Source organism: Mustela putorius, unplaced genomic scaffold, assembly GCF_011764305.1.
Source record: "Mustela putorius furo isolate JIRA1106 unplaced genomic scaffold, ASM1176430v1.1 tig00003898_pilon_pilon_pilon, whole genome shotgun sequence".
Taxonomy (NCBI): Eukaryota; Metazoa; Chordata; class Mammalia; order Carnivora; family Mustelidae; genus Mustela; species Mustela putorius.
This window is the reverse complement of record NW_025422047.1, coordinates 11,525,328-11,550,862: the sequence shown is the minus strand read 5'-3', so window position 1 is coordinate 11,550,862 and position 25,535 is coordinate 11,525,328. Positions and strand designations below refer to the sequence as shown.

General features: G+C 42.4%; 4 non-coding genes across 4 annotated transcripts; 2 read left to right on the top strand and 2 right to left on the bottom strand.

The window, feature by feature from the left end:
* Positions 1 to 11,401: 11,401 nt before the first annotated feature.
* Positions 11,402 to 11,505, bottom strand: LOC123388381. Its single transcript, XR_006602936.1, has one exon. It is a non-coding gene; the product is annotated as a U6 spliceosomal RNA (small nuclear RNA).
* A 9,279-nt stretch (positions 11,506 to 20,784) lies between these two features.
* TRNAH-GUG lies at positions 20,785 to 20,856 on the bottom strand. Its single transcript has one exon. It is a non-coding gene; the product is annotated as a tRNA-His (tRNA).
* A 631-nt stretch (positions 20,857 to 21,487) lies between these two features.
* Positions 21,488 to 21,559, top strand: TRNAH-GUG. The gene has a single exon. It is a non-coding gene; the product is annotated as a tRNA-His (tRNA).
* A 1,459-nt stretch (positions 21,560 to 23,018) lies between these two features.
* On the top strand, positions 23,019 to 23,090 carry TRNAH-GUG. Its single transcript has one exon. It is a non-coding gene; the product is annotated as a tRNA-His (tRNA).
* Positions 23,091 to 25,535: the final 2,445 nt, after the last annotated feature.

Below are 25,535 nucleotides of genomic sequence, written 5' to 3'. Positions count from 1 at the left end.
TCCCTGCTCAGCCAGGAGCCTGCTTCCTCCTCTCTCTCTGCCTGACTCTCTACCTACTTGTGATCTCTGTCTTTCAAATAAATAAATAAAATCTTAAAAAAAAAAAATCACACAAACCTCTATCCCTGCATCGTCAAACAGATGTGCACTGACAGACTGGAAAGAAAACACCACCACCCTCAACACTCCGTGGTGGGCAGGACCTGAGCCAAGATGCCCAGCAAGTAGAGCTATTGCAGTTTGATTGAACATATTAACTGTCTTTCTATGTGCTGGGCTCTTCTTCCGAACTTTACAAAGAGTAACTCACTGACTCCTCCTTAGAATTCTTGAGGTGGTTACTGTTACTTTTTCCATTTTACAGAGGTGGGAACTGGAAAACAGAAAAGTTAAGTAACTCTCCCAAGGTCATGGAAGCTATTAAGGAGTATAGACAGAAAGCAAACTCAGGCAGCCTAGCTTCAGAATCTGAGCTCCCTTTTTCCTATGCTGTACCTTACCTGGGCCAGGCTCACCCATCTCTCCTCTTCCTAAGTATCTCAGCACAATGAAGTCATATGAGCAAAGTTCTCCAATTTCCAAACTCTAGGAAGGTCCAAAGAAGTCAAAGCCAGCAAGAATGTCCCCACTGGCCATCATGCTGAGGCAGGCCACGGCTGGGACCAGTCACTTAAGTTCAGATGCCCAAGGGTCTTGGTTCACAGATTTCCATGACTCTTTCTTCACTGCTATCACTCCCATCTGAGATGCTCCCACCTCCTTATACATAGCCTTCCTTTTCACCCTTCCCTCCTCCTCATTTCCCCTTTGCAGGGAGCCCAAGCCTGTGTTAGCTGAGTAGAGTATATATTACCAGACACAGGTAATCTGAGAAAAGAGGAAATAATCTTTATCACCATCTAACTGAATCAATTCAAGAGGCTACTTTAGGGTCACCAGAACTCTGTTGTCTTTCCACGCTTAAAAGAGAACACAGTGAGTAAAAAGTTTTGCTTGGAGGTGTCAGTGTGCCTGAGGGACATCATTATCTCTGGAACATCATTTGCAAAGTGTATCAAGGAACTAATTTAGTTTTAATCCTAGACTTCCTGTGTGCGTCAGATACCTTCAGTTTGCCCCTCTAGATCCACTCTCCACCTCCTGGCTCTGGATCCTAGGAGCCCAAACCTGTGGATTACAGTCTCCCATGCCCTCAAGCTCATCTAGTTGGGTTCTCCCAGGGGGAACCACAAAGAGATCAGAGTGTCCAAGAAGACTGAGGTCAGTGTACTGAGGTCTTTATCTGACTTTCCTCCTGGGTTCTCTCACATCTTGTCCCTTCAAGCCTACGAGTAGTAGTAGTTCTCTGCTTACCGCGGCAGGTTCTTGCACAATCCTTTCTTGTGGTTCTGCTCCTTCTTGCACACATCTTTGTAATGGTCTCTTTGTAAATAAACCCTCCTATAATCTGAGTTTAAGTATTCCATCTCTTTCCTGTTGGGTCCCAAACTGATACACTAGGTAAAGCTGATTTAAGATTATACCCAGTCACATGTTAGTTCAGTAAAGCCACTGCAAAATTAGAGGGAATGCACTTGTCAAAAAATAAATAAAAATCACATGCCTAGGGACGCCTGGGTGGCTCAGTTGGTTAAGCAGCTGCCTTCTGCTCAGGTCATGATCCCAGGGTCCTGGGATCGAGTCCCACATCGGGCTCCTTGCTTGGCAGGGAGCCTGCTTCTCCCTCTGCCTCTGCCTGCCTCTCTGTCTGCCTGTGCTCGCTCGCGCTCTCTCCCTCTGTCTCTGAAAAATAAATAAAATCTTTAAAAAAAAAAAAAATCACATGCCTAGAAAAGATTTCTGTCATCATTTCATAATCACATTTGACTGTTTCCTGGGAACTAAGGTTCAGTGGGTACCACCAGAAATCAGTTAAGAACAACACTTTAGGGGTGCCTGGGTAGCTCAGTGGGTTAAAACCTCTGCCTTTGGCTCAGTCATGATCCCAGGGTCCGGGATGGAGCCCCACATTGGGCTCTCTCCTCAGCGGGGAGCCTGCTTCCTCTTCTCTCTCTTCCTGCCTCTCGGCCTACTTGTGATCTCTGTCTGTCAAATAAATAAATAAAGTCTTAAAAAAAAAAAAAACAATCACTTTAGCAGAATGTATTAACAACCTGATCCTGGAATATTAAGTTGAAACTGGACCTCTCTTGTGAGGGGGGAAAAAGCCATAAGGGGCATTGCAAAGGAAGAGAGAAAATTCTCACACTCTTAAACCAATTGAGAAGCAGGGCACAGGGATGTGGTAGTTCATGGTCTTGGTATCCTGCTTAGCCTGGGATATTGTTTGTTTGTTTGTTTGTTTGTTTTTAGCTGGGGTATTGTTAATACTACCTAGCTCTTTACATAATGGTACAATTTGAAGGATTAGTAACTGTGTTCTATCTGAAAGCTGAATTGAGAGGAAATCTATCTGATAAATGGTGAAACGTAATACCTTGGCTGTAGCTTGCTATGAAGTATGTACCCACTGATAAATTCTCCAGGTATGTGTATGGGAGGCTTTTCCAATATGGACTAACAATAGCGCTCTCTCATGCTTACTGCCTGTAGCCTCAACTGACAGAGCACGAAAGAGTAGGGTAAAGGTGGTAGGTAGTGCTAGCTGAACACAGCATTACACAGCATTACAGCATTACAGGTCAGGCTTAGCAGAAAAGGTGTTTGCGCATTTTCTCAATGACCTTATCCATAGGGTGTGGAAACTCCCAAATAAGGGAGACAGAGCTATGGAAACTCGAGGGCCTGGGGTACCAGCATTTAATAGTTAGAATGGAAAGCTTAGGATGACTTTCAGTGCTATTGGCATTGTGGCCCAGGCTGATTCTTTGCTGCTCTAGTTTAAAAAAAGAACGACTGAAGCTGAAAAGCAAAAAGGTTATCAATAAGCCAAAGTGGAAAGCCAAATAGAAGGTAGAAAACCATGGAAAGCAAGAGAAAAGTCTATTGATGGAGGCCAGCAAACTTATGAATGGTGGCACAGACTCCATGAACCTGGCGATGACCAGCTCTGAGAGCCATGAGCACAGGTAGAGTGAGAAGGGAAGCTAAACCAGAATGGGCCCAGTGCTTAACTGCTGAGTTGTGATGGATGTGTTACCTTAGAAAAGAATGCTTTCTCCACAGAGTATCCAAATCTCTGTTTCCTCTACCCATTTCAGACAACTGAAAACATCTGATGTGCTTCCAGTAAGGGCGGATATCCAATGCCAAAGGTCAATGAAAACAGTAAGGTGTGATATCAAATGGCCCTTCAACCCACCCTCAACTTCTTCCTTCCCAAACTCTTATCTCTAAGAGTAGAGATAACACTGATCTCACAGGCAGTAAAGTCTTCCCAGATAAGGTGCTTTCTCTCAGTGGGAAGAATCATGACTCTATCTCCAGTGGCCTTTTCAAGCCAAGTCCTAGGTTCTGTTGTTAGCAAAAGTTTTTCCTGGTTTCTAATATACAGTTAATGCTGATCATGGACTTCCTATGCTGATATAATTTGTTCCTATTTATACATTCTTTTAATAATTTCAGTACGAATTTGAGGACACAAAAAATGTAGCTTCTTCAGCTGCAGATAGGATACTCAGACCCTAATGAGAGGAACAAGGGAGCTCTTACCAAGGATGAGCTGCCTAAAATTCTTCACTAGGGATTTGCATTCACATGTAACATAGTCAAGTCTGAGATGTTCTTCCAGACCAACCCCCGGGGAACTTGTACAGCTCATACCCACCCACCTATCCTGCTATGCCCACCTGACCCTGCCAGGCTTCCCACCATCCTCCCAGGAAGTTGGAATAGTTACTCTGATAGGACAGCTAGAAGAGAGAGCAGACTTAGTAGAAGCAATTGGTGAGCTAGGAGGAAAAGTGAAAAAGAGATATAATCTGTAAGAAGGAGGAGAGATCAATGATATTCGGTGATGTATAAAATCAGGTAGCATGCAAATGAGAAAAAGATGCTAGATTTGTCACTTAAAAGGTGACTGGCTCTATATGAGAGAGCTGTTTACAGGACAGCCAAGGACCATACCAAATACTAATGGGTTTTCAAGCAAGTGGACTTCTCACCCATTGATGGTGGGAATGATTTCCACAAGAATATGCAAAAACAAAATACAAAAATCAACAGTGTTTCTGTGTACCAAAAAATGAAGTTCAATGAAATATACTTTAAGATACAATTTTTAGGGGTGCCTGGGTGGCTCAGTGGGTTAAGTGTCTGCCTTTGGATCAGGTTGTGATCCCAGGGTCCCTCTCCCTCTGCCTGCCACTCGTGCTTTCTCTTTCTCTCTCAAATACACAAATAAAATCTTTTTTTTTAAATTTTATTTATTTATTTGACAGAGAGAAATCACATGTAGGCAGAGAGGCAGGCAGAGAGAGAGAGAGAGGAGGAAGCAGGCTCCCTGCTGAGCAGAGAGCCTGATGCGGGACTCGATCCCAGGACCCTGAGATCATGACCTGAGCCAAAGGCAGCAGCTTAACCACTGAGCCACCCAGGCGCCCCACAAATAAAATCTTTTAAAAAAAGATATGATTTTTAAAATAGTGTATCTTCAAATATTTTTTTTGCCTCTCTCATATATCCCCTCTTTCTAGGACTCCAATTATATGTATATTAGGCCACTTGATGATAGCTCAGGGATCTCTAATATTGTTCTCTTTCTCTTTCTTTTAGTCTTTCCCCCTTCTCTGTTTTATTTTGGATAGTTTCTATTGCTGTGTATTCAAGTTTCCTAATCTTTTCTCCTACAATGTCTAAGCTTCTATTAATCCCATTCAGTGTACTTTCATTCTAGATTTGTGTTTTCACTTCTAGAAGTACAATTTCAAACTTTTTTTTTAATGGTTGTTTAAACTCTCTACAGGTCAGGTGACACAAAGAAGGCCTTTTTGCTCCTATCTCTCCCCCAGAAAGATTCCATTCTTCTCTGTGATGTCCTCAGCTATCTGCCAAATAGATGGAAAGCCTCTCCAGCAGACTAGTAACCCAGTTGAAACAAACACACAAACCAACCAACCAAAGCACTTGGCACCGACAACTCAAATGCACAGTGCTCCTTAGGCTGTTACACAGCAGATACTTGATACTTATTGGATAGTTAATAGTTAATAATTGGAAAATAAATAGGATAGTAAATAGTTAATAACGAAGAACTCAACGCCCCCCCCAATCCAAATAAAAAATGGGCAGAGGACCTGAACAGACATTTTTCCAAAGAAGATATATAGATAGCCAAGAAACACATGAAAAGATGCTCAATATCACTAATCATCAGGGAATGCAAATCAGAACCACAATGAGATATCATCTCACACCTGTCAGAATGGCCAGAATCAAAAAGACAAGAAAGAACAAGTGTTGATGAGGAGATGGAGAAAAAGGAACCCTCATGCATTTCTCGTGGGAATGCAAATTGGTGCAGCCACTATGGAAAATGGAATGGCGTTTCCTCAAAAAATGAAAAATAGAACTACCATATGATTCAGGATTTCACTACTCAGTATTTATCCAAAGGATACAAAAACACTAATTCAAAGAGATACACGCACCCCTATGTTTACTGCAGCATTATTAACAACAGCCAAGATATGGAAGCAGCCCAAGTGTCCATCCACAGATGAATGGATGAAGAAGATGTGTATATACATATATATATATATATACACACATATGCATATATACACATATACACATATATATGTGTGTGTATATACCTACAATGGCATATTACTCAGCCATAAAAGAATGATATCTTGTCATTTGTGACAACATGGATGGATCTAGAGTGAAATAAGTCAGAGAAAGATAAATACCATATGATCTCACTTCTATGTGGAATAAAAAAAAAAAAAAATGACCAGGGACGCCTGGGTGGCTCAGTCATTAAGCGGCTGTCTTCAGCTCAGGTCATGATCCCAGGGTCCTGGAATTGAGCCCCACATCCGCCTGCTTGGTGGGAAGCCTGCTTCTCCCTCTCCCACTTCCCCCTGTTTGTGTTCCCTCTCTCACCGTCTCTCTCTGTCAAATAAATAAATAAACTCTTTAAAAAAAAACAAAAACAAATGACCAAACAAAGCAGAGACAGACCCATAAATACAGAGAACAAACTGATGGTTGACAGAGGAAGATGGAAGGGATGGGCAAAATGAGTGAAGAGGGGGTGGGAGGCACAGGCTTCCCGTTATGGAAGTCATAGAGATGAAAGGTATAGCATAGGGAATAGAGTCAGTGGTATTATAATAGTGTTGTGTGGTGACAGATGAAAGCTACACTTGTGATGAACATAGCATAACATATGGAGTTGTTGAATCACTACGTTGTACACCTGAAACTAACATTGTGTGTCAACTATACTTCAATATTTTTAAAAGGGTACTTTTTTTTTTTTAAATAATGAAGACAGAAGGAATCATGCTGTAAGGAAAGGAGCTAGATAGCTTTGAACACCAGGATCTTTCAGGCACTCCTGAAATCTTCCCATGTGGGTGACCCTTTCTTGAGCTCTAATGTTGGGTCTGCCAGTATTAACGCAGTGCTTATGTCATTTAGCTACCTCTGGAGAAAATGCTGAAACTTTGTTTAAAATGAAAGAATTATATTAAGAGGAAAGGCCGAGAGACTGAAAATTTCAAGAGACTGAAAATTCCAACTTTTAATCATTGGCTGAGTTAATGTTGGGTGGTTATACGATCCTGTTACCAGCTAAGAGAACAGCTCTAGAAATTATTCTGCTTCCAAGAGAATGACAGAAGAAATCAAAGTACCAAGGAAGAGTACAGGTAGGTCTTCCCCTGTTCCTCTCTTACCTCAAGTCCTTGGCGCCAGCCAGGGTCATAAAATAGCTGTTATCTGGGGGCTTGGAGAAGATTATCTAGTAGAGTCATATAGATTTTTTAGAGCTTTTTGGACCTTTAAGATCTTCCTGCTAATCACAACTATACTGGTTGTAGATAATCCAAATCATCAAGCCACAGGCAATCACCTGAGGGTCACGGCATTAGGACTCGGTGCTCTGCTGGCTCTGCATTCAGGCCCTCAGTGAACTCAACAGCTTACTATACCTCCCACTTCCTGGAGAGGACATCCAGTTCCTCTCTCTAACCCTGACCTTAAAAAGTCTCCTTCCATGCTCCTGTCTTCCCCAAAATCTGAAAGTCATTTCCATTTAGATGACCCACTGATGTCCAGCACCACTATGTTCTACCAAAGAACTTCCTGTATCAGGGGCACTTGGGTGGCTCAGTGGGTTAAGTGTCTGCCTTTGGCTCCCATCATGATACCAGGGTTCTAGGACTGAGCCCCACATTGGGCTCCGTGCTGGGCATGGAACCTGCTTGAGATTCTTTTTCTCTGACTTGTGCTCGCATGTGTGCTGTCTCTCTCTCTCAAATAAAGAAATAAAATCTTAAATAAACAAACAAGAACTTCCTGTATCTTCTCAGATGTCACCTCTTCCCATTCCCTTCTGTTACCCCTGGGTAAGATACTCCTTAGACTTGCTTCTCTCCTCTTATACCAGCCCTTCCAACCCCCACCATTGGCACTTTCCCTCACTGGGCCTTGTGATGGAGCTAAGTTGTGGGCCAGCTGGTAAACTGGGGCTCCAAAATGGCAGATCTTCCCCCCAATCCTCTCCAAGATGGTGGACTTTCCCGCCACCCTCACTACAGCCTCCACCTCACCGCCAGGAAACTGAAACTCTCCACCCAGGAACTTCCCAATCGGGAACTGCCCATCAGGGACTTCCCCCATCCCATACCCTCCAATCACCACATACCTTGCCATATAGAACAAAATTCTGTTTTAAGCCATTTTACGGTCATTTGCTACAACAGCCTAGGAAGCAAATATAGGTGCCCAAAGGGCAGAACTAAGTTTGAACCCAAGTCTCAGGACTCCTTTAGTCTTATGTTTATTTTCCTGCCACCTTTCCACATCCTCTAAGTTCTGATTTTGTCAGAGACATGAAAAAATTCGCACTTTTCACAGCTGAAAATATAACTTCTGAGATGGAGGCATTGAAGAACATTGCAGGTGCTGCTTCTCCTATGAGTCGATGCTTAGGTCATCCAACAACTAAGCTTTTGGACTTGAAAGTAATACATCTGTCTAAGACTGATATTAGGCATTAGGGAATCATTCTAAGATCTAGAGGAGAGAACTGATAAAATACAGCCAGAAAGATAAGGCAGTTGACTCCAACAAAATACATACACAGGAGATAACAATATATAACTCACAAAATCTGTATGCAGTTAACAGGATTTACTGAGCATACTGTATGTGCTAGGCATTTTTTGAGACTTCTTGATCTCAATGGGAAAAATGGGATCTCAGGGTGGCAGGGGCTAAAGGGCAACATATAAATACCTGAGACAGTATTGTCATGGTTAGGGAAATAGGATACACGTCTTGTATGTTAATCAGGATGGTCTGAGCTATAGGCATCCTTGTCATTGACTAATTGTTCATGATCTCCATAGAAGTAAGACAAGTGTCTATAAAAGCCTTAACGGAAAAAAAAAAAAAAAAAAAAAAGTTGGGAGGCCTGGATGGCTTAGTCAGTAGAGCCTGTGACTCTTTATCATGGGGTCATGAGTTCAAGCCCCATGCTGGGTATAGAGTTTATTTAAAAATAGCAGTGATGATGGGGTGCCTGGGTGGCTCAGTGAGTTAAAGCCTCTGCATTCAGCTCAGGTCATGATCCCAGGGCCCTGGGATCTAGCTCATCGGGCTCTCTGCTCAGCAGGGAGTCTGCTTCCCTTCCTCTCTCTCTGCCTGCCTCTCTGCCTACTTGTGATCTCTGTCAAATAAATAAATAAAATCTTTTAAAAAACAGTAGCAATAATAATGATAATGATAATAACAATAAAACATGCCCACAAATCCTTTAAAAAATAAAAAAAAAATTTGTCTAGATCTGGTAAGCAGAGATCTTACCTGACATACAACAGTGGAGAACACACCACGTAGCTTTTGTTTCCTTCTCCAGATCCTCTTTCCATCTTTCTCCTCCTCCTCTGACTAGTGCGAGCTACATCACCAGGCTGCCTCAGTCTCTGGTTTTTGGTTAGGTTTAGCCAATGGGAACCACTGACAAAAGACTAGATATCTTTCAGTCTATTCATCAACTAACTACCCCAGTCTTTGTTCAATGGACTCATAAACAAAATGGCCATGGTGGCAGAGATGGAAGTTATGCATAGGCTCTACAACAGGGACTTCTCACCAAGGCAAATCTGGCCTCTCCTGCTGGTGATTGCAGAATCTACCTAAAACTGTGACCAATGCTAAGTTCATAATATGGCACTGTTTTTCAGGGGCACTAGCCAGTCACTCAATAACAGTTGATTATATTGTCCCATCATGGAGGGGGTAGCAGTTGCTCAATGAACTTAACACTTATTCTGAATATGGTGTCCCTTAATACTTTGATGTTACATAGTAGAAGTTAAGGGAAGACTACAGCAATACCATTAAGTCAGGACCACTATTAATTCACACACCTAAGAGTAAAGGCTTGAGTCATCAGATAAAGAACCAACTGACCACCAGTTAAGAAACAAGATCTTAACAGCTAGGCATATTTTCCCCTTGGTTTAATCTGTATATATGTATACTTGCTAGTTTCTTTCTTCTCCTCTCTTCCCTTCCTGTGCTCTTCCATATAGGATGAGTTGATGATAGTTAACCTTATATTTTGTTTTTAATTTATAGGATATTAACGGGGGATCATGACTGAAAAAGAAAAAGGATGACCATCATACAGACAAGAAAAATGACTGATAAGACTTTGGGTCTTAGATGGTAAGGCATCTTTGTAAGAGAGATAGTCACAGCACATTAGGTATAAGCATTATATCATCACCATCATTGTTTGGAAACTAAATGTGAGTAAAATGGTATATATGGATCCTCAGTACCTAAAATAATGAACTACGTTAGACTGTCTACTGACAATTCAGCTTCCCACTTCTGTGCTCCTCTAAGAGTTAGGAATTCTGGAAAATATTTCTTAGAATCCCTTGACAACTGTTTTCTATGTTAGATTCCACAAATGACAGGTGCTTACATGAAAGTTAGAGAACAGAATTGAGGCAGCTTCTTCAAGACTATTCAGACTTTAGTACAACATCTATTCATGATAAAAAAAAACAACCCTCTGTAAAATAGGTCTAGAGGGAACATACCTCAACATAATAAAGGCTTTGTATGAAGAATCCACAGGTAACATACTTAATGATGAAAAACTGAGAGCTTTTCCCCTAAAGTCAGGTACAAGACAAAGATGTCCACTCTCACCACTTTCATTCAACAAAATACTGGAAGTCTTAGCCACAGCAATCAGACAACATAAAGAAATAAAAGGCATCCAAATTGGTAAGGAAGAAGTAAAACTCTACTTGCAGATGACTATATATCTATAGAAAACCCTAAAGACTCCACCAAAAGCCTACCAGAACTAATAAATTAATTCAGTAAGGTCACTGGATACAAAAGCAATGTACAGAAATTGGTTGCATCCCTAAAGACTAATAATGAAGCAGCAGAAAGTGAAATTCAGATAATAATCCCATTTATAATTGTGCCCAAAACAATAAAATATCTAGAAATAAACTTAACCAAAGAGGTGAAAGATTTGTATTCTGAAAACTATAAGATACTGATGAAAGAAATTTAAGACAATGCAAAGAAATGGAAAGACATTCAATCTTCATGGGATGGAAGAATAAATACGGTTAAAATGTCTATACTATCTACCCAAAGCAATATACAATTTAATGCAACCCCTATCAAAATACCAACAGCATTCTTCACAGAACTGGAACAAACAATCCTAAAATTTGTATGGCACCACAAGACCTTGAATAGCCAAAGAAATCTTGAAAACAAAACAAAACAAAACAAAACAAAAAACAAACTGGAGGTATCACAATTCCAGACTTCAAGTTATATTACAAAGTGGTAGTAATTATAACAGTATGGTACCAGCATAAAAATAGACATAGATCAACAGAATAGAAAACTGGAAGTAAACCACAACTATATGATTAATTATTCTTCAACAAAGGAGGAAAGAATATACAACGGGGAAAAAGATAGTCGTTTCAACAAATAGTGCTGGGAAGACTAGGCACCTACCTGCAAAAAACAGAAACAAAAACAGAAACAAAAACAAAAACAAAAAGCAAAATGAAACTAGACCATACACAAAAATAAACTCAAAATGGATTAAAGGCATAAATGTGAGATCTGAAATCATAAAAACCCTTGAAGAGAACACAGGCAATTTCTCTGAAATAGTCTGTAGAAACACTTTTCTAGATATGTCTCCTGAGGTAAGAGAAATAAAAGCACAAATAAACTATTAGGACTATACATTAATCTGTGCGTCATCCTTGCAAAGGGGCCATGCTAATCTCTGCATTGTTCCAATTTTAGTACATGTGCAGCCAAAGTAAGCCCTCTATTGGGATTATATCAAAATGAAGTTTCTGAACAGTGAAGGAAACAACAAAACTAAAAAGCACCCTAGTGAATGGGAGAAGATATTTGCAAATGCCATATCAAAAAAAGGATGAGTATCCAAACTATATAAAGAACTGATAGAACATCCAAAAAACAAATTATTTGTTTAAATGGGCAGAAGACATGAACAGATATTCTCCAAAGAAGATATCCAGATGGCCAACAGACACATGAAAAGATGTTCAACATCACTTATCGTCAGGGAAATACAAATCACAAGTACAAAGAGATAACACCTCATACCTGTCAGAATGGCTAAAATCAAAACACAAGAAACAACAAGCGTTGGTGAGGATGTGGAGAAAAAGGAACCCTCATGCATTCCTGGTGGGAATGCAAACTGTTGCAGCTACTGTGAAAAACAATATGGAGGTTTCTCAAAATATTAAAAATAAATCTACCCTATGATCCAGTAATCACACTACTTGGTATTTACCAAAAAAATACAAAAACACTAATTCAAAGAGATACATGTGCCCCTGTTTATTGCAGCAGTATTTACAATAGCTAAACTATGGAAGCAGCCCAAGTGTCCACCAATAGATGAATGGATAAAGAAGATGTGGTATACATATACAATGGTATATTATTCAGCCATAAAAAAGGATAAAATCTGCCATTTGTAACATGGATAGAGCTAGAGTAGAATGCTAAATGAAATAAGTCAGTCAGAGAAAGACAAATACCATATGATTTCACTCATATGTGGAATTTAAGAAACAAAACATGAGCAAAGGCGAAAGTGAGAGTGAGAGAGAGAGAGAGAGAGCAAGAAACAGACTCAAATATAGAGAACAAACTGGTGGTCTGTCCCAGAAGGGAGGTGGGTGGGTGGGGAATGGGTGAGAAAGGTGATGGGGATTAAAGATTACACTTACCCTAAACGGGAAGGGGGACCCTACCCCAACTTCCCCTAACACTCTCCTCAAATCTCTTCTGTCTGCCCAGTTCCAAAGCCATTTTCATATTTAGGTGTTTATATTATGGCAGTGCTCTGTTTTAATTATCAACTGCAGTGTAAAGAATTACCTGAAATTTAGCAGCTTAAGCTGATGAACACTGATTATCTCACATTTCTTAATTCAGGAATTTGGAAGTGACTTAGTTGAGTGGTTTGGGTTCATAGTCTCTTATGAAATTGCAGTCAAAATGTTGGCCAGAATACAGGCAGCTGAAGGTTGACTGAGGCTGGAGGACGGGCTTTCAAGATGGCTCACTCACACAGCTATTGGTCAAAGACCTCATTTTCTTGATGATTGTTAGCAGGAGTCTTCACTTCCTCACCTCAGGAGTCTATCCATGGGTTGTTTGAGTCTCCTCATGACATAGCAGCTGGCTTCCTCTGGAGCTAGTGATCTGTAGGTGCCAAGGGAAGGCTGACCCAAGATGGGCCACTCTGACACGAACTTTATTTTTCTTAAAAACAATCAAAAGCCAGTAGATTCAGGAAAAGCTCTTTATACCTCCCTCAGCTCTGCTTATACTAAGAAGAGAGCTATTAACAGATTCTTCTCTACCTAAGTAACTTACCCACATAATAGTGCGGCCTTTGTTTTCCAAACATCTCTTCTCACCTTCTTCCTAACTGTCTTTCTCCCCCTTTTGTCCTCAAGTTCCTATCCCTCCTCCTCTTTGCCCTTAACTCATAAAAGCCTCTTATTGCCTTACTGTCTGGAATTTCCATGTCTGTGTGGATTCCTGGTACAAACATTATTAAATGTGATTTTCTCCTGTTAATCTGTCTCATGTCAATTTAATTCTTAGTCCAGCTAGAAGGACCCTGTAGCGTAAATTATGCCCCTCTGACAGATCCAAGAGAGAGAGCAAAAAGGAAGCCACAATGCACTCTATGACCTAATCTAGAAATGACACACCATCACCTCTACTTTATTCATTTGGAGATGTCACTAAGTCTAGCCCGCATGCCGGGGAGAGAAATGAAGCTCTACTTCTGGAAGGGAGGAACATCAAAAAACTTGCGAACATATTTTAAAATCACAAGTTCTCTTGAAGCATTTGCTCTAAAGAGATTTAAGGAGGAACAAGTCCTTAGCAATTTTGATGATATAGTAATATAGAAAGTCATTCAGATGAAGCCAGTGAACCAAAGAGTAGTCGTGACACAGAAGTATTTTGACTTCAAAATTTAACAGAAATTGGGAAAAGAGTCAAGTCATCTTTTTGCAGTTTTATACATGTGTCTCTCCCTTTTAACTTAAAATTACACTTGAAAATTGCATATTCTGTCATCATTTCAGATTCTCAATACCAGCAAGGCTATTAGAGTAACATACAAATTTCATACTATTTTAACTATCATGACTACAAAAAGTATGTCACCCTTGATATTAGAGCTTCCTTTCAAACCACACAACCATTTCCTTCATCCAACATGTCCATCCCCTCTACTTCTTTTTTTTTTTTTTAAAGATTTTATTTATTTGACAGAGAGAGATCACAAGTAGGCAGAGAAGCAGGCAGAGAGAGAGGAGGAAGCAGGCACCCTGCTGAGCAGAGAGCCCGACGTGGGACTCGATCCCAGGACCCTGAGATCATGACCTGAGCCAAAGGCAGCGGCTTAACCCACTGAACCACCCAGGAGCCCCCATCCCCTCTACTTCTGAGCTCAAGACCCTCTGAGCTTACTGCCCTCTGATCACACACCTATGGATGTGATGTGAGGGAAGAGTCCCTCCTTCACTCTAATCGGGGGATTAGTCCCCAAACCCTGACCTTCGACAACCAGAACCAGAACCGGAAATTCTTTACTGTCTCTCCTTTGGATTAAGACTTGATAATATTACCCATTTGTACCTCATCCTTCTAAAATACATATATGATTATATTCCTCTTCTGTGTAAAAATGGAGGCTTACATGGTCCCCCAATACCTATAGCAAAGTCTATACATGGCTCTTAGGAAATCTGTGAATTCCTGACATTTTTGTCTTATTGACATCATTTGGAGAATAATGCTATGGTTTTAAATGGATCTCCCAAACAGTAAGTTACACAAAATGTCAAGAACCATCAGCCTCCAGGAAAAAAGGCCTGACTCAATAAAGGGCAAAAGAATCATCAGAATTTGACTCCACCTTTCCTTTCCCTTCCGTATCTTATGTCACGGCTATGACTTGTCTTTCCCTACGCTACCTGTATGTTCATGCTTCATTGCCTTTGTTTCTGCCTTTCTCTCTGCCTAGAATACCTTTCCGTCTTTTCTGCCAGGAAAATTAGTATGCATGTCTTAGAACCCAGCTCAAATATCATCTCCTGAGGGAATGAATGATCTAAGCTGTAATAGTTTTTGTATATACTTCTAACATAATTGTTTCTTCACTCTTCTGATTAAACCTGGACTAAAATGATCATTTCAGAGTTAGAATGAGTCTTATTCAAATTTATATCTCCAAGGCCTAACATAAATCATACTAGGGTCTACTGTTTGTTGGGTAGGTGAATGGGTGTTAGCTTGGACCACTGCCTGACAAAACAGGGATAACCTCCCTATGAGCATTCCCCTGCAGACTCCCTATAAACTGAGGGCCATTTCTTCTCTCCCTAATGCTTTGCTCTGTAGTGAGCTTTGTACTTTTAGATTTTACTGAACAGCAAAATTTCAAAAATAGTTTTGGAGATCAACATAGGATCGCCAATTTTTTAATTTTCCAAGGAAAGACTTCAGTAGAAATTATCACTTACCTTCTCCATCACGTTATAAAAGAATAGTCACTTTAAAACCTCAAAAGTAGGAAGGACATAATCAGCCTAGAAGATAGTCCTTGGTATTAAATACATTTGGCCTTTTGAAAACCTTACCACATTGACCTTATTTTCTCTCATTCCATGAAGAAAAATTCCTCCCTGTTTATCAGTTCTAGAACAATGTTTGGAAACCACTGATTTAGACCTTTGCTTCTGAGAGGTGGCTCCAGCATTTTTCCTCAGGAGTGAGTTTTAGGCCTCATGCCAGGAATAGTCCTTCAGGATCTCCCTATGGGTTTCTTATTGCAGTAATAGAGAGAAGTGCATATTGAGCACTTACCATTGCAGTTAAAAACTCAGATTACGAGAAATGCAATCTTATCTTTTTCTTACTGAATTTATTTTCTATTTGAATATGTCCCAGTGGGTGACAAATATAATCTTAATTCAGGGTTCCTCTCCCTTTCTTTCATCTTTGATCCTGGGGACTGAATTAGTGCACAAGCAGGGCTAGATGAAACCTCTCAAGGTCTTAAGCACTGATGAGATTATGATGTCTCATATGTAATTGAAAAAATTTTAGGGGTGCCTGGGTGGTTCAGTCAGTTAAGTGGCTTCCTTTAGCTCAGGTCATGATCCCAGGATACTGGGATCAAGCCCGGTATCAGGCTCCCAGCTCATCAGAGAGTCTGCTTCTCCCACCTGCTCTGCTGGCTGCTCTACTTGCGCTTTCTCTGTATCTCTGTCAAATAAATAAAGTAATTAACCATTTTTTTTTTTTAAAGAAAGAAACAGGCTAAGGGTTAAAAAAGAAAAGAAGAAAAGAAAAAAATTTAAATACATATAGTTCGTTATTTCCCAACAAAGTTCTCGGGTTTTTTTCTCTCTCCTTAAATTATCACTTCGATGCTTTTTACTCTTTCAAAAAGCTGTCTTATGTTTTGGAGTTTTTGTTTCCCTGCTGTCCTTGGTAAGTTCTAGGCCTACCAGTGGGGTCATCTGGTTCTGCTCATTGGTTCTTAGAATCCACTTGGATATATATTTTTGATTTTACTGTGGGTCCATGCAGATGACCAGAATCATCCTCACACAAAAGACTGCCTCAGATTTGAAGTCTCTTTATGCCACATCTCAGCCATTCAGGGTTAGAATTTCTCTCTTCAGTGTAAAACTTTGATCTCTTTTAAAATGTAATGTAAAGGCCTATTTAGCCAGAGTGGCTCCATCTCTGCTGAACAGCCATTCTGTTGTTTATGCAGTAAAATTTAAACTGACCCTGTCCCCCCACCCAGGGGACTTACTTAAAAGCAAGTCTAGGAAACTAGTGAACTGGCCAACCAGTCCCAGATAACAGAGCCCAAATACAAGGGCGGGTCAGGCCAGGGGGAGACATCCAATCACTATCTCCCTAAAGAATGTGGGCCCCACCTTTTGGGTGCCTTTTGGCCGCCAATTCTGACCAAGGTGATAGGCTAGTTCAAATAACTACTATAGGGTGAATAGTAATTCAATTGGCCACCCATTTGTGACCTAGCCTGACTATGCAACTTTGTGTGTTACAATCTCATTGGCCACCTGTGTGTGTCGCTCTCTCTGTAAGAGGTGGCCCCATGGATCAGTTTGATTCTCCGTGCTGGCGTGAAATAAAGCTTTGCTTTACCTTTGCTTTGTATCAGTCTCGCTCCTTTGATCACACACCCTAACAGTAACACTTATTATTCCTTAAATATATTTTTTAAGATTTTATTTATTTATTTGACAGAGAGAGAACACAAGTAGGCAGAGCAACAGGCACAGAGAGAGGGGGAAGCAGACTCCCTGCTGAGCAAAGAGCCCAATGCCGAACTCAATGCCAAGGACCCTGAGATCATGACCTGAGCCAAAGGCAGAGGCTTAATCCACTGAGCCACCCAGGTGCCCCTAACACTTATTATTATCAGTCACTGTACTTTGTACAGATGAAGGAGCTGAGGTAATAGAAGGGTGGACAACAGGCGGAGAATAGGACACTGTATCACATTATTTTCCAATGGCTCAAACTCTCTTACTTATTTTTTGTTTAGTTTTCCTTCCTGATTCCTGCACTAGACTATAGATCTACGAGAACAACACATCTGTCTTACTCATTACCATAGTCCCAGAACCCAGAATAGTGCCTGGAACATTGGAGGCACTCAATAAATACTGTTGATCTAATGAATGAGAATGATGAGATAAGAACAATACAAAGAGTGTCAGAGTGAGAGGCTGGAAGTGCTAAAAATTAACTTCGGTTCTTTTACATTCTAGTAGAAGTTTGTATCCGTTTTCTCTTGGAAAGTTTTCCACTGAAGAAATGCATGCCTCTTCCTTCTACCATTTTCTGTGTATGTGTATGTGTGTGTGTGTGTGTGTGTATGTGCCTCTTCCTCCTACCATTGTGTGTGTGTGTGTGTGTGTGTGTGTGTGTGTAGGTTGGGGAGAGGCAGGAAAAGAGAGAATGTTAAGCAGGCTCCATGCGGGAGAAGGGGCTCCATCTCAGGACCCTGAGAATATATCCTGAGCTGAAATCAAGAGTCCGATATTTAACCAACTGAACCACCCAGGAGCCCCTTTTGTGTTGTTTTCTGATTGTTGCCTCTGGGCTATTTGTTTCTCCTAGCTGGAAAATGAAACTATTTTGGGCAAGCAGTATCACTACATACCTTTGCAGCTCCCCAGGATGCAAAGCATTTTGAGAGCTAAAAGATCCTAGTCTACCAAATGAATGAATGGATGAAACTTGAGTCTTGAATATCCAAAAAATTTCTGAGGAATGGGCTCCCTGTTGGGGGTTAAGGCCAAAGTGGTGTCTCCAAAAGGGAGTCTTCTCCAGCCTCAGCGTTTTATATCCACTTCCTGGGGTGCAGCACCTCCTAGTGGAAATCCAGGGGTGCTACCTCCTCCCTAGATCCCCCAAATACAGGCCTCTTGGTGACTCCCTCCCAGAACTACATCTTGTCATTCCTCCAAACCTTAATGTTACTCCCTTAAATGAGGCCCAGTGGACTCTGGCAGGTCCCTTCTAGTAACCCCAAGGACGGACAAGGTGAACAACGAAGGGCTACATTCCAGCCAAATGTTCTAGAGAATAGCTCTACTTCTCAAACTTGAATGTGCAGATAAATCACCTGGGGAGGATCTTGTTAAAATGAAGATTCTGATCTGGTAGTTCTGGGTGGTGAACCAAGATTCTGAATTACCAAACACCTTCCAGGAGCTACCAAGGCTATTGGCCCAGTCTGTACTGCACCTCTGTGGTGGCCAGTGATTAGAGCAACAGAAGCCCCCAGTGCACCAGGTGTGACCCATAAGCCATGTGGTTGGCTGTTTACGCAAACATTCTGAAGTTGATAAATTACAGCTGTCCCCTTCAAGGATTGCCACTTAAAAGTCAACACACTGGGGGTACCTGGGTGGCTCAGTTGGTTAAGCCTCTGCCTTTGGCTCAGGTCATGATCCTGGGGGCCTGAGACTGGACTCCGCATTGGACTGGGCTTTACATCCCGCTCTGGCGCCAGCTCCCAAATAAATAAATAAATAAAATCTTAAAAAAAAAATAGCATACTGTATGTTAACTACACTGGAATTAAAATTAAAAACTTAATAAAAATAATGTTTTTTAAAGAAGCCAACACACTGATACCAAAAAGTATTTTGCTGGAAAGTTGCCAAAAACATTTTTGGAATTGTTGCTGAAGCTTGTTGCACCTTAAAAACTCAGTTTTTCTTTTTCTTTCAAGGTGGATTTAAAAGCAGTCAAAAAATATGTCAAAATAAAATGTGACCTTAAATATTGAGATGGATTTACTTGTATGACTTGTAAATTAGGCCTGATGGTAATCCCCAAACAAGAGTTCCAAAAATATTTGGGGCAGCTGATTGGAGAAAGTGGAATGTCTCCTTTGAAACACAACACTCCTTTAGATTGTTAGTCCCACTTCGTTCCATTTTAAGGAGCTGATTTCATTATTAGTCTATTTAAAACTTAAATAGGGCTTAGTGAGTGGCAGGCACTGTTGCTTTACAAATATTAACTTATTTAATTCTCATAAGCCTGCTTTTATTCCCATTTTACAAAGGAGAAAACTGAGGCACTGAGATGTCATGTAGCTTACCTAAAGTTATCCCGCTAATTAATTCAAGAGTCAAGACTCAAACCTTGGGGAGCCTGCTTCTAGGTGTCACTGGCTTAATTAAAGCCATGCTAACCTTTAAAATTAGAGTTAAGACTAACCTAAAGAGTGTCAGCTACTACAGAGTCCATCAGAGGAAAAGAAAAAAATTAAGTGATTTACAGTGGAGACTAGGAAACCTACAAAAAATAACAAATCCAACTCAAACAGAAATAGCTGGAGCTGGAATGTGTGAATCGACACAGGTCTTACATCTCCTGCCTCCTTCCTGGTTCTGATACCTAGAAAAGACCTCGAGGTGGAAGGGAGAGCAAGTTCCCAGATTGACTTTATGCTATTCTATTCTCTCGTGTCCCGTTTTGTGGCTTTAAACTCCTCAAATTTAGGGAACTGGGAGCGGGGAGACCCTAGGAAATTACATCTGCAGTAGTGTCTTGCTTTTTACATGCTGTTCAGTGAGTCTTTGCTGATGGATTGTGGGTAGAGGGGGCACAGCCCCAGGGAAATGTCCATCTCTTTCAGGAATGCTTCCTGACTTGCTCTGCCACCTCCAGATCCCCCGAGGAGCTGGAGAGGCTCATTCCTCACTCAGTCCTATCTCATTCCCTCCTTGGCAGTGACCCCGGTCGCCAGCAGCCACCTGAGAGCCAAATCCAAAACTCACTTCGATTTTGTCCAGTGCCAAATGACAGACCCGAATTTGGGAGGCTCAGATTTTTAAAGTGCACATAAAACAAACTAACAAATGAAGTATGCTTTAAATCTGAGGTAGATTTGAGGGGGAGGGGGGAAGAGCCCTCCAGGAGAAAACACCCTCGCACCTAGGAGGCTGTGGAAGCGGAGGCTACAAGCCCCACATTAGCACCTCTCACAGGGGCTGTGGGAAACAGTGCCTCTAGTGTGGTCATGTTTCTCACTGGTCACAAGATCTGAACCAGAAATGGTTCAGCGTATTGTGCATTCTTCTAACGCCCAGGAAATGTTTGCCCTTTGTTCCTATAAGCCCTCCACTCCAAGTATTGAAGTTGTAGCCGGGAGAGGCTTTTCTGAGGACCTGGTGTGTACGATCTGACCACTGACAGTGGAGGAAACGAGGAAAGAGAAAAGTACCACACAGAACGAAGTCCTAAAATGATCACACAGCAGAGAGGATTGGAGGTGGGCCGCTCCCCTCGCACTTAGAGAATTAAAGGAGTAAAGTCCTAGAAATCCGCAGAACTTTTGTCCACTTTGGCCGCATTATAATTTCGGCCCTGCCCTAACCTACTCTCTAGGAGGCAGTCGGGGCACAACCACGCGATGCAATGTGCTTTCCCCAAAGCTAAAAAGGCGCCCTTGCCGTGCCATTGTTCCCACAATGCCGTGACTCGGATTCGAACCGAGGTTGCTGCGGCCACAACGCAGAGTACTAACCACTATACGATCACGGCGAGCTACCGGGACGCCACGGGAATCGGGCTCCCGCGAACGGGCCTTCAGGTCTAGCCGGCCGCCGCCTTAGTCTTCCAATATCTCCCGTGGTCTGCCAGGCCTGCCTGGCCCTCGCGCTGACCCCGAAGCGAAATTGGGGTGCCGTTGTTCTCCTCCGCGGGTCTCCGCCGGTCGTGCGCAAGCACCGTGAAAGAAAGGACTGATAAGTGCTTGGCAAACGAAAGGATTCCGTCCGAGGAGGACGAACATGACGCCCCGGGGTCGTCCCTCTCACACCCACCGTGCCCGGCGCTGACGCAATCTGAGAGGATTCTGGTTGGGAATGGGGCTGTCTCTCGAATTCTACAACAAGAAGGAAACATTAGTTCCAAGCACCCGCACTCCCTCCTTCAAGGCGCGGGGGCCAGGGAGAGCTCCAGCGCAGCCGCCAAACCCCTGAAGCGGCGGGGTCTGGCCGGCGCCGAGCGCGGATCGCGACCGAGAACGCACGGAGATCTGTGCGTCTGCTTGTGCGCGGGGAACAGCAAAGCTAGGGATCCGCAGGAACCGATAGTGACGTGACAAGGGGGCGGGGCTTTCAACACAGAAGAACTCAGGCGAGGAAACCGAGGGCCGAATCCCCAGTAGCTCGCCGTGATCGTATAGTGGTTAGTACTCTGCGTTGTGGCCGCAGCAACCTCGGTTCGAATCCGAGTCACGGCATTGCGACAGCAATGGCACGGCAAGGGGTTCGACTTTTATCGCTGTCCTCCATTTTTTTTTTATTTTTTCCCGAATTTGTAATAACATTCTCGAAAATGGATCCCAATCCCCTTTGACAGCTGGAAACTAGGTTTACGTCACGCCAGCTCTGGCTAAATTGGACTTCCGAAGAATATAGGCTACCGTTTACGAGTCCTACCCGCGATACCGTTCAGTGGGGACAAAGCACAGTGCTCTCGTAAGGCTGATAATTGTCATAGACATATGTACGAATTTCCATGGCAGCGCTGGAAAAGGACTCCCAAAAATAATAGGAAGAGAAGGCCTCGCAGAGGTGACTTTTGAAGTAGCTCTTAAAGGCAGAGAAGGAATTTGACGAGCAGCCAGGATACTCGTGTGCAAAGGTCTGAAGGAGGTCTCAAAAAGGAACTATCGGCAATTCTTTATAAATCTTCCTCCTCCCCCACCTCTGAAGGACCTGTTGAGTGAATAAATGCAAGTAATTCAGGAATGGGAAATGACACGGAGGGCCAAGGGATGAGCTGGAAAAGGTGGGCGAATCTCCCCGCAGTCTGTGGGTGGGGGGTGAGGGGTGGAGGAATGAAAGGATTCAAATCGTGTTTGGTAGCATCCCCCCCTTGACTCTGCAGGGGATGGGCGTGATGATTAGAGCAGATAGGCGGTCGCGGTGGATTCTCTCCTTAGAACCAGTGGCACGTTCTCACTGTAGCAAAAGGCCTCTGCGGGCTGTGGACTCGGCCTGGTTCTAGGCGCCGTGGGGGCGGGAGCACCGATGGACAAGAAGAAAACCCGGACTGGTGCTTGCTGCCGCGCGGGGTACAAGCGAGGGGGCCACCGGCTCGGGCGGCGGGAGTACTGTAAGGGAGGAGTCCGGGCGGTCCCGGCAGGAACGGAAGCTGCAAGGAAGTTGGCGGGAAGAGATCAGCAGGGCGAGACGCATTCACTGAACTCCTCCTGCGTGACCAACCGGTCCTGGGGGCGTCCATATCCTCCAACGAGGCGATGGTGGGTCACTTCTAGGGGAATCAGCAGGGACACGAACCCCTTAGTAGCGTCCCCAACAGACCCAGGTCGCTGGAAGGACCTCCCAAGCATAGCAGATGGGCATCTTCCTAGGAGAGGGAATTACAACTTGTGAACATTGAGTTCCGGCCAGTCCCGTCCCTGCATACCCAAGTGTTCCCCCCTAAACTCTCACCTTATTCACACAGAACCCACCCTTCCCCACCGCAACATAACCTCTTTTGTTGCTAAGGAACCAAAACCTGAGAGAACCCGAGCAACTGTCGAGAGCCCATGCGCCTGCGCATTCTCAGATTCGGTTTTAGGCTGGAACTCCGCCCCATAGGTGGGTCTTTTGGTGACGTGCACAGTGGGAAGGCCTATGACTATTGAAGAGGACAATCAGAAAGCTCTTCTTACAGGTCCCCGGTAGCTCGCCGTGATCGTATAGTGGTTAGTACTCTGCGTTGTGGCCGCAGCAACCTCGGTTCGAATCCGAGTCACGGCATTGTGGGAACAATGGCACGGCAAGGGGCTTGTCTTTTTAAATTTTTCTTCTTGCAGCGAGGTTCTACAGAGACATAATTCGCTTTTTTGAGATGAACCACCGCGTCTTTCTGCCTTGAAGAGTAAGCCACCCTTAAGATCGCCACCTCCAGTAACTCCAACTTAACACTATGAATTCAGTTTCACAGCAGTTATAATCCCTTCCCTCCCGAAGAAACTGAAAATCGGTATCTAAATCATTCTACAGCAGCAAAACAGCGACCCCGTGACCTTGCGATTTTCCCTTTTATGAATTTTTTAAAAATTGAGTTGTTTATGTTTAGAGAATACATGCGAACAAGTCCAGTGAAAAGTAAGTCTCCTCATTCTTCAGTTCATCCACCAATTATTGCAGTTTTCTTCATACCTTTCATGGTAGTCCTTGTATGAACAAACATTTATACAGCATATTTGTGTAAAAATATATCCCCCCCCTTCTTGCATAACACAATGACCTCTTCCCTTCCTTGCCCTCATCCCTAGAAGTCAGGAAGAACTTGAGGTGATATATTTGCACTAATAGGCAATCTCCTTTTATAAGGAAGAGTACACATACAGGGAGGGAGTATCCACCCACCCACCCTGTCCTTTTTGTCTCTAGGCCCTGGATCCTGGCTGGGGCAGGTGAGGGATGGCTGGGTTGGTGAGACAGAGGAACGAGATTCCTTATTGTGCTTATAAAAACCTTTGGATCTGAGCCTGGGCTCTAGTGAGAAGCAGTCCTGTTTTGATTTCATGCTGGAAGGGCAGGGGTAACATCCTAGGTTTGGGGTTGGGAAGAGTGACTTGACTTGGTAGTCCATTGGGAGACCCTTCACTTCAACTTCTCTGTTATTTTATTATGAGGATCAAACTTAAATTATAGGCCACTAGAGTTAGAAAATTCAAGTTAATCAAAGGCAGAACTGAATGTTACTATGTATATTTTCCAAGCATACATAAATATTTGAAGAGAGGCTTCTTATGGTGTCCATAAATGAGTGAAGTGGGCCAGTTTACTTCATGATTGTATCTTAGGTTGTATTCTTTCAAATACATATTATTTTCATATCAGACAAATAGAAAACGTGGCCCAAATGAAACTCCATCTATATCTAGAATCTCAAAGAACAGAGTGCATGCGTGAGTATACTGAGATATGTTTGTCCTCTCAAGTATGCTGTATAAATGTTTGTCCTCTCAAGAACAGAGATGGGCCTGAGGCAAGGCTGGAGACAGAAGGCAAGGACCAGTCTTAGGAGAAGGCAAAACTCAGAAGGGATCAGAACTCAGGAGAGGACTGGGCATCCAAATTTAGATAAACAGAAGTGAGGACACCCCCACTTAGTACCTACTAAGAAAAGTAAGGGCTAAAGATGAGGCCTTAGGACCTACACAAATTTAGGAGGTTAAAGGAGGAAGAAGGTGTGGCCTAAAAGAAAGGAGGAGAACCATAACGGTGTCATTTAAGGAAAGTTTGGGAGAAGAAGGTTTCAGGGATGGAGGTCAGCAGATTCAGGTACTGCAAAGGAGAAAGAGGAGTAAGATAAAATTACTGGGTTTGACACTTAGAAGTCATTGTTGACTTTAAAAAATCTTCTATGAGAGCAACTAGGCAATGTGTACCAAGAGTCAGAAAAAGAATGTACATCCTTTTCCCCAATAATTCCATTTCTGGGAATCTTGCTAAAGGACATAATCGTAACTTGGAAAAGGAATCTGTATAAAGATGTTTATCACAGGGTAATTTAGAAAGAAAGAGAGTGCAAATATCCTGAATGCTCAACAAATAAGGTAACATTGAGCCAAATTAAAATGTTAATTTGATGAAATATTGAATAGTCTTTTTTAAAGTATCTAAAGTACATAAATGAAGTTCTAGGTCAACTTTTAAATACCACTTCCAACCAAAAGGAGTAAGGTTTTCTTAAAAAAAAAAAAAAAATGACTGATTACAGGTCTCCAGCAGGACAATTACAAGTCTGAAATATTTTCTGTAAGGAAGCAAGTTAACTGCTTAAAGATTGATGGAATCAAGTCAAAAGGACACAGAGGCCTCTTTAAAGGGCCCCTATTAGCCAAATTTGGGATAATTTGAGCATCAAAAAGTAACAACAGTAATAACAATAATGGATTATATCACACTGAAAAAATAGACATGTAGATAAATAGATAATTTTTTAGACCATGGGGATGAAAGAGAGAGAGAAACAGAGAGACAGAGAAGCAAGCAGCAGTTCTTTGTTACAAGAGAATGCCAGCAAATGAATGCAGAAGAAATGACAGAATTAGAGTCACCATTTTGCAATCCCCCAGCATCATAACAAATAGGAGATATATCATCAATGGAAGTTAAAACCACTGGGCAAAATATTGTTGGGAACAAATAATCAAAGGTCTCAGGATATCCCACCACAGCTTACTTTAA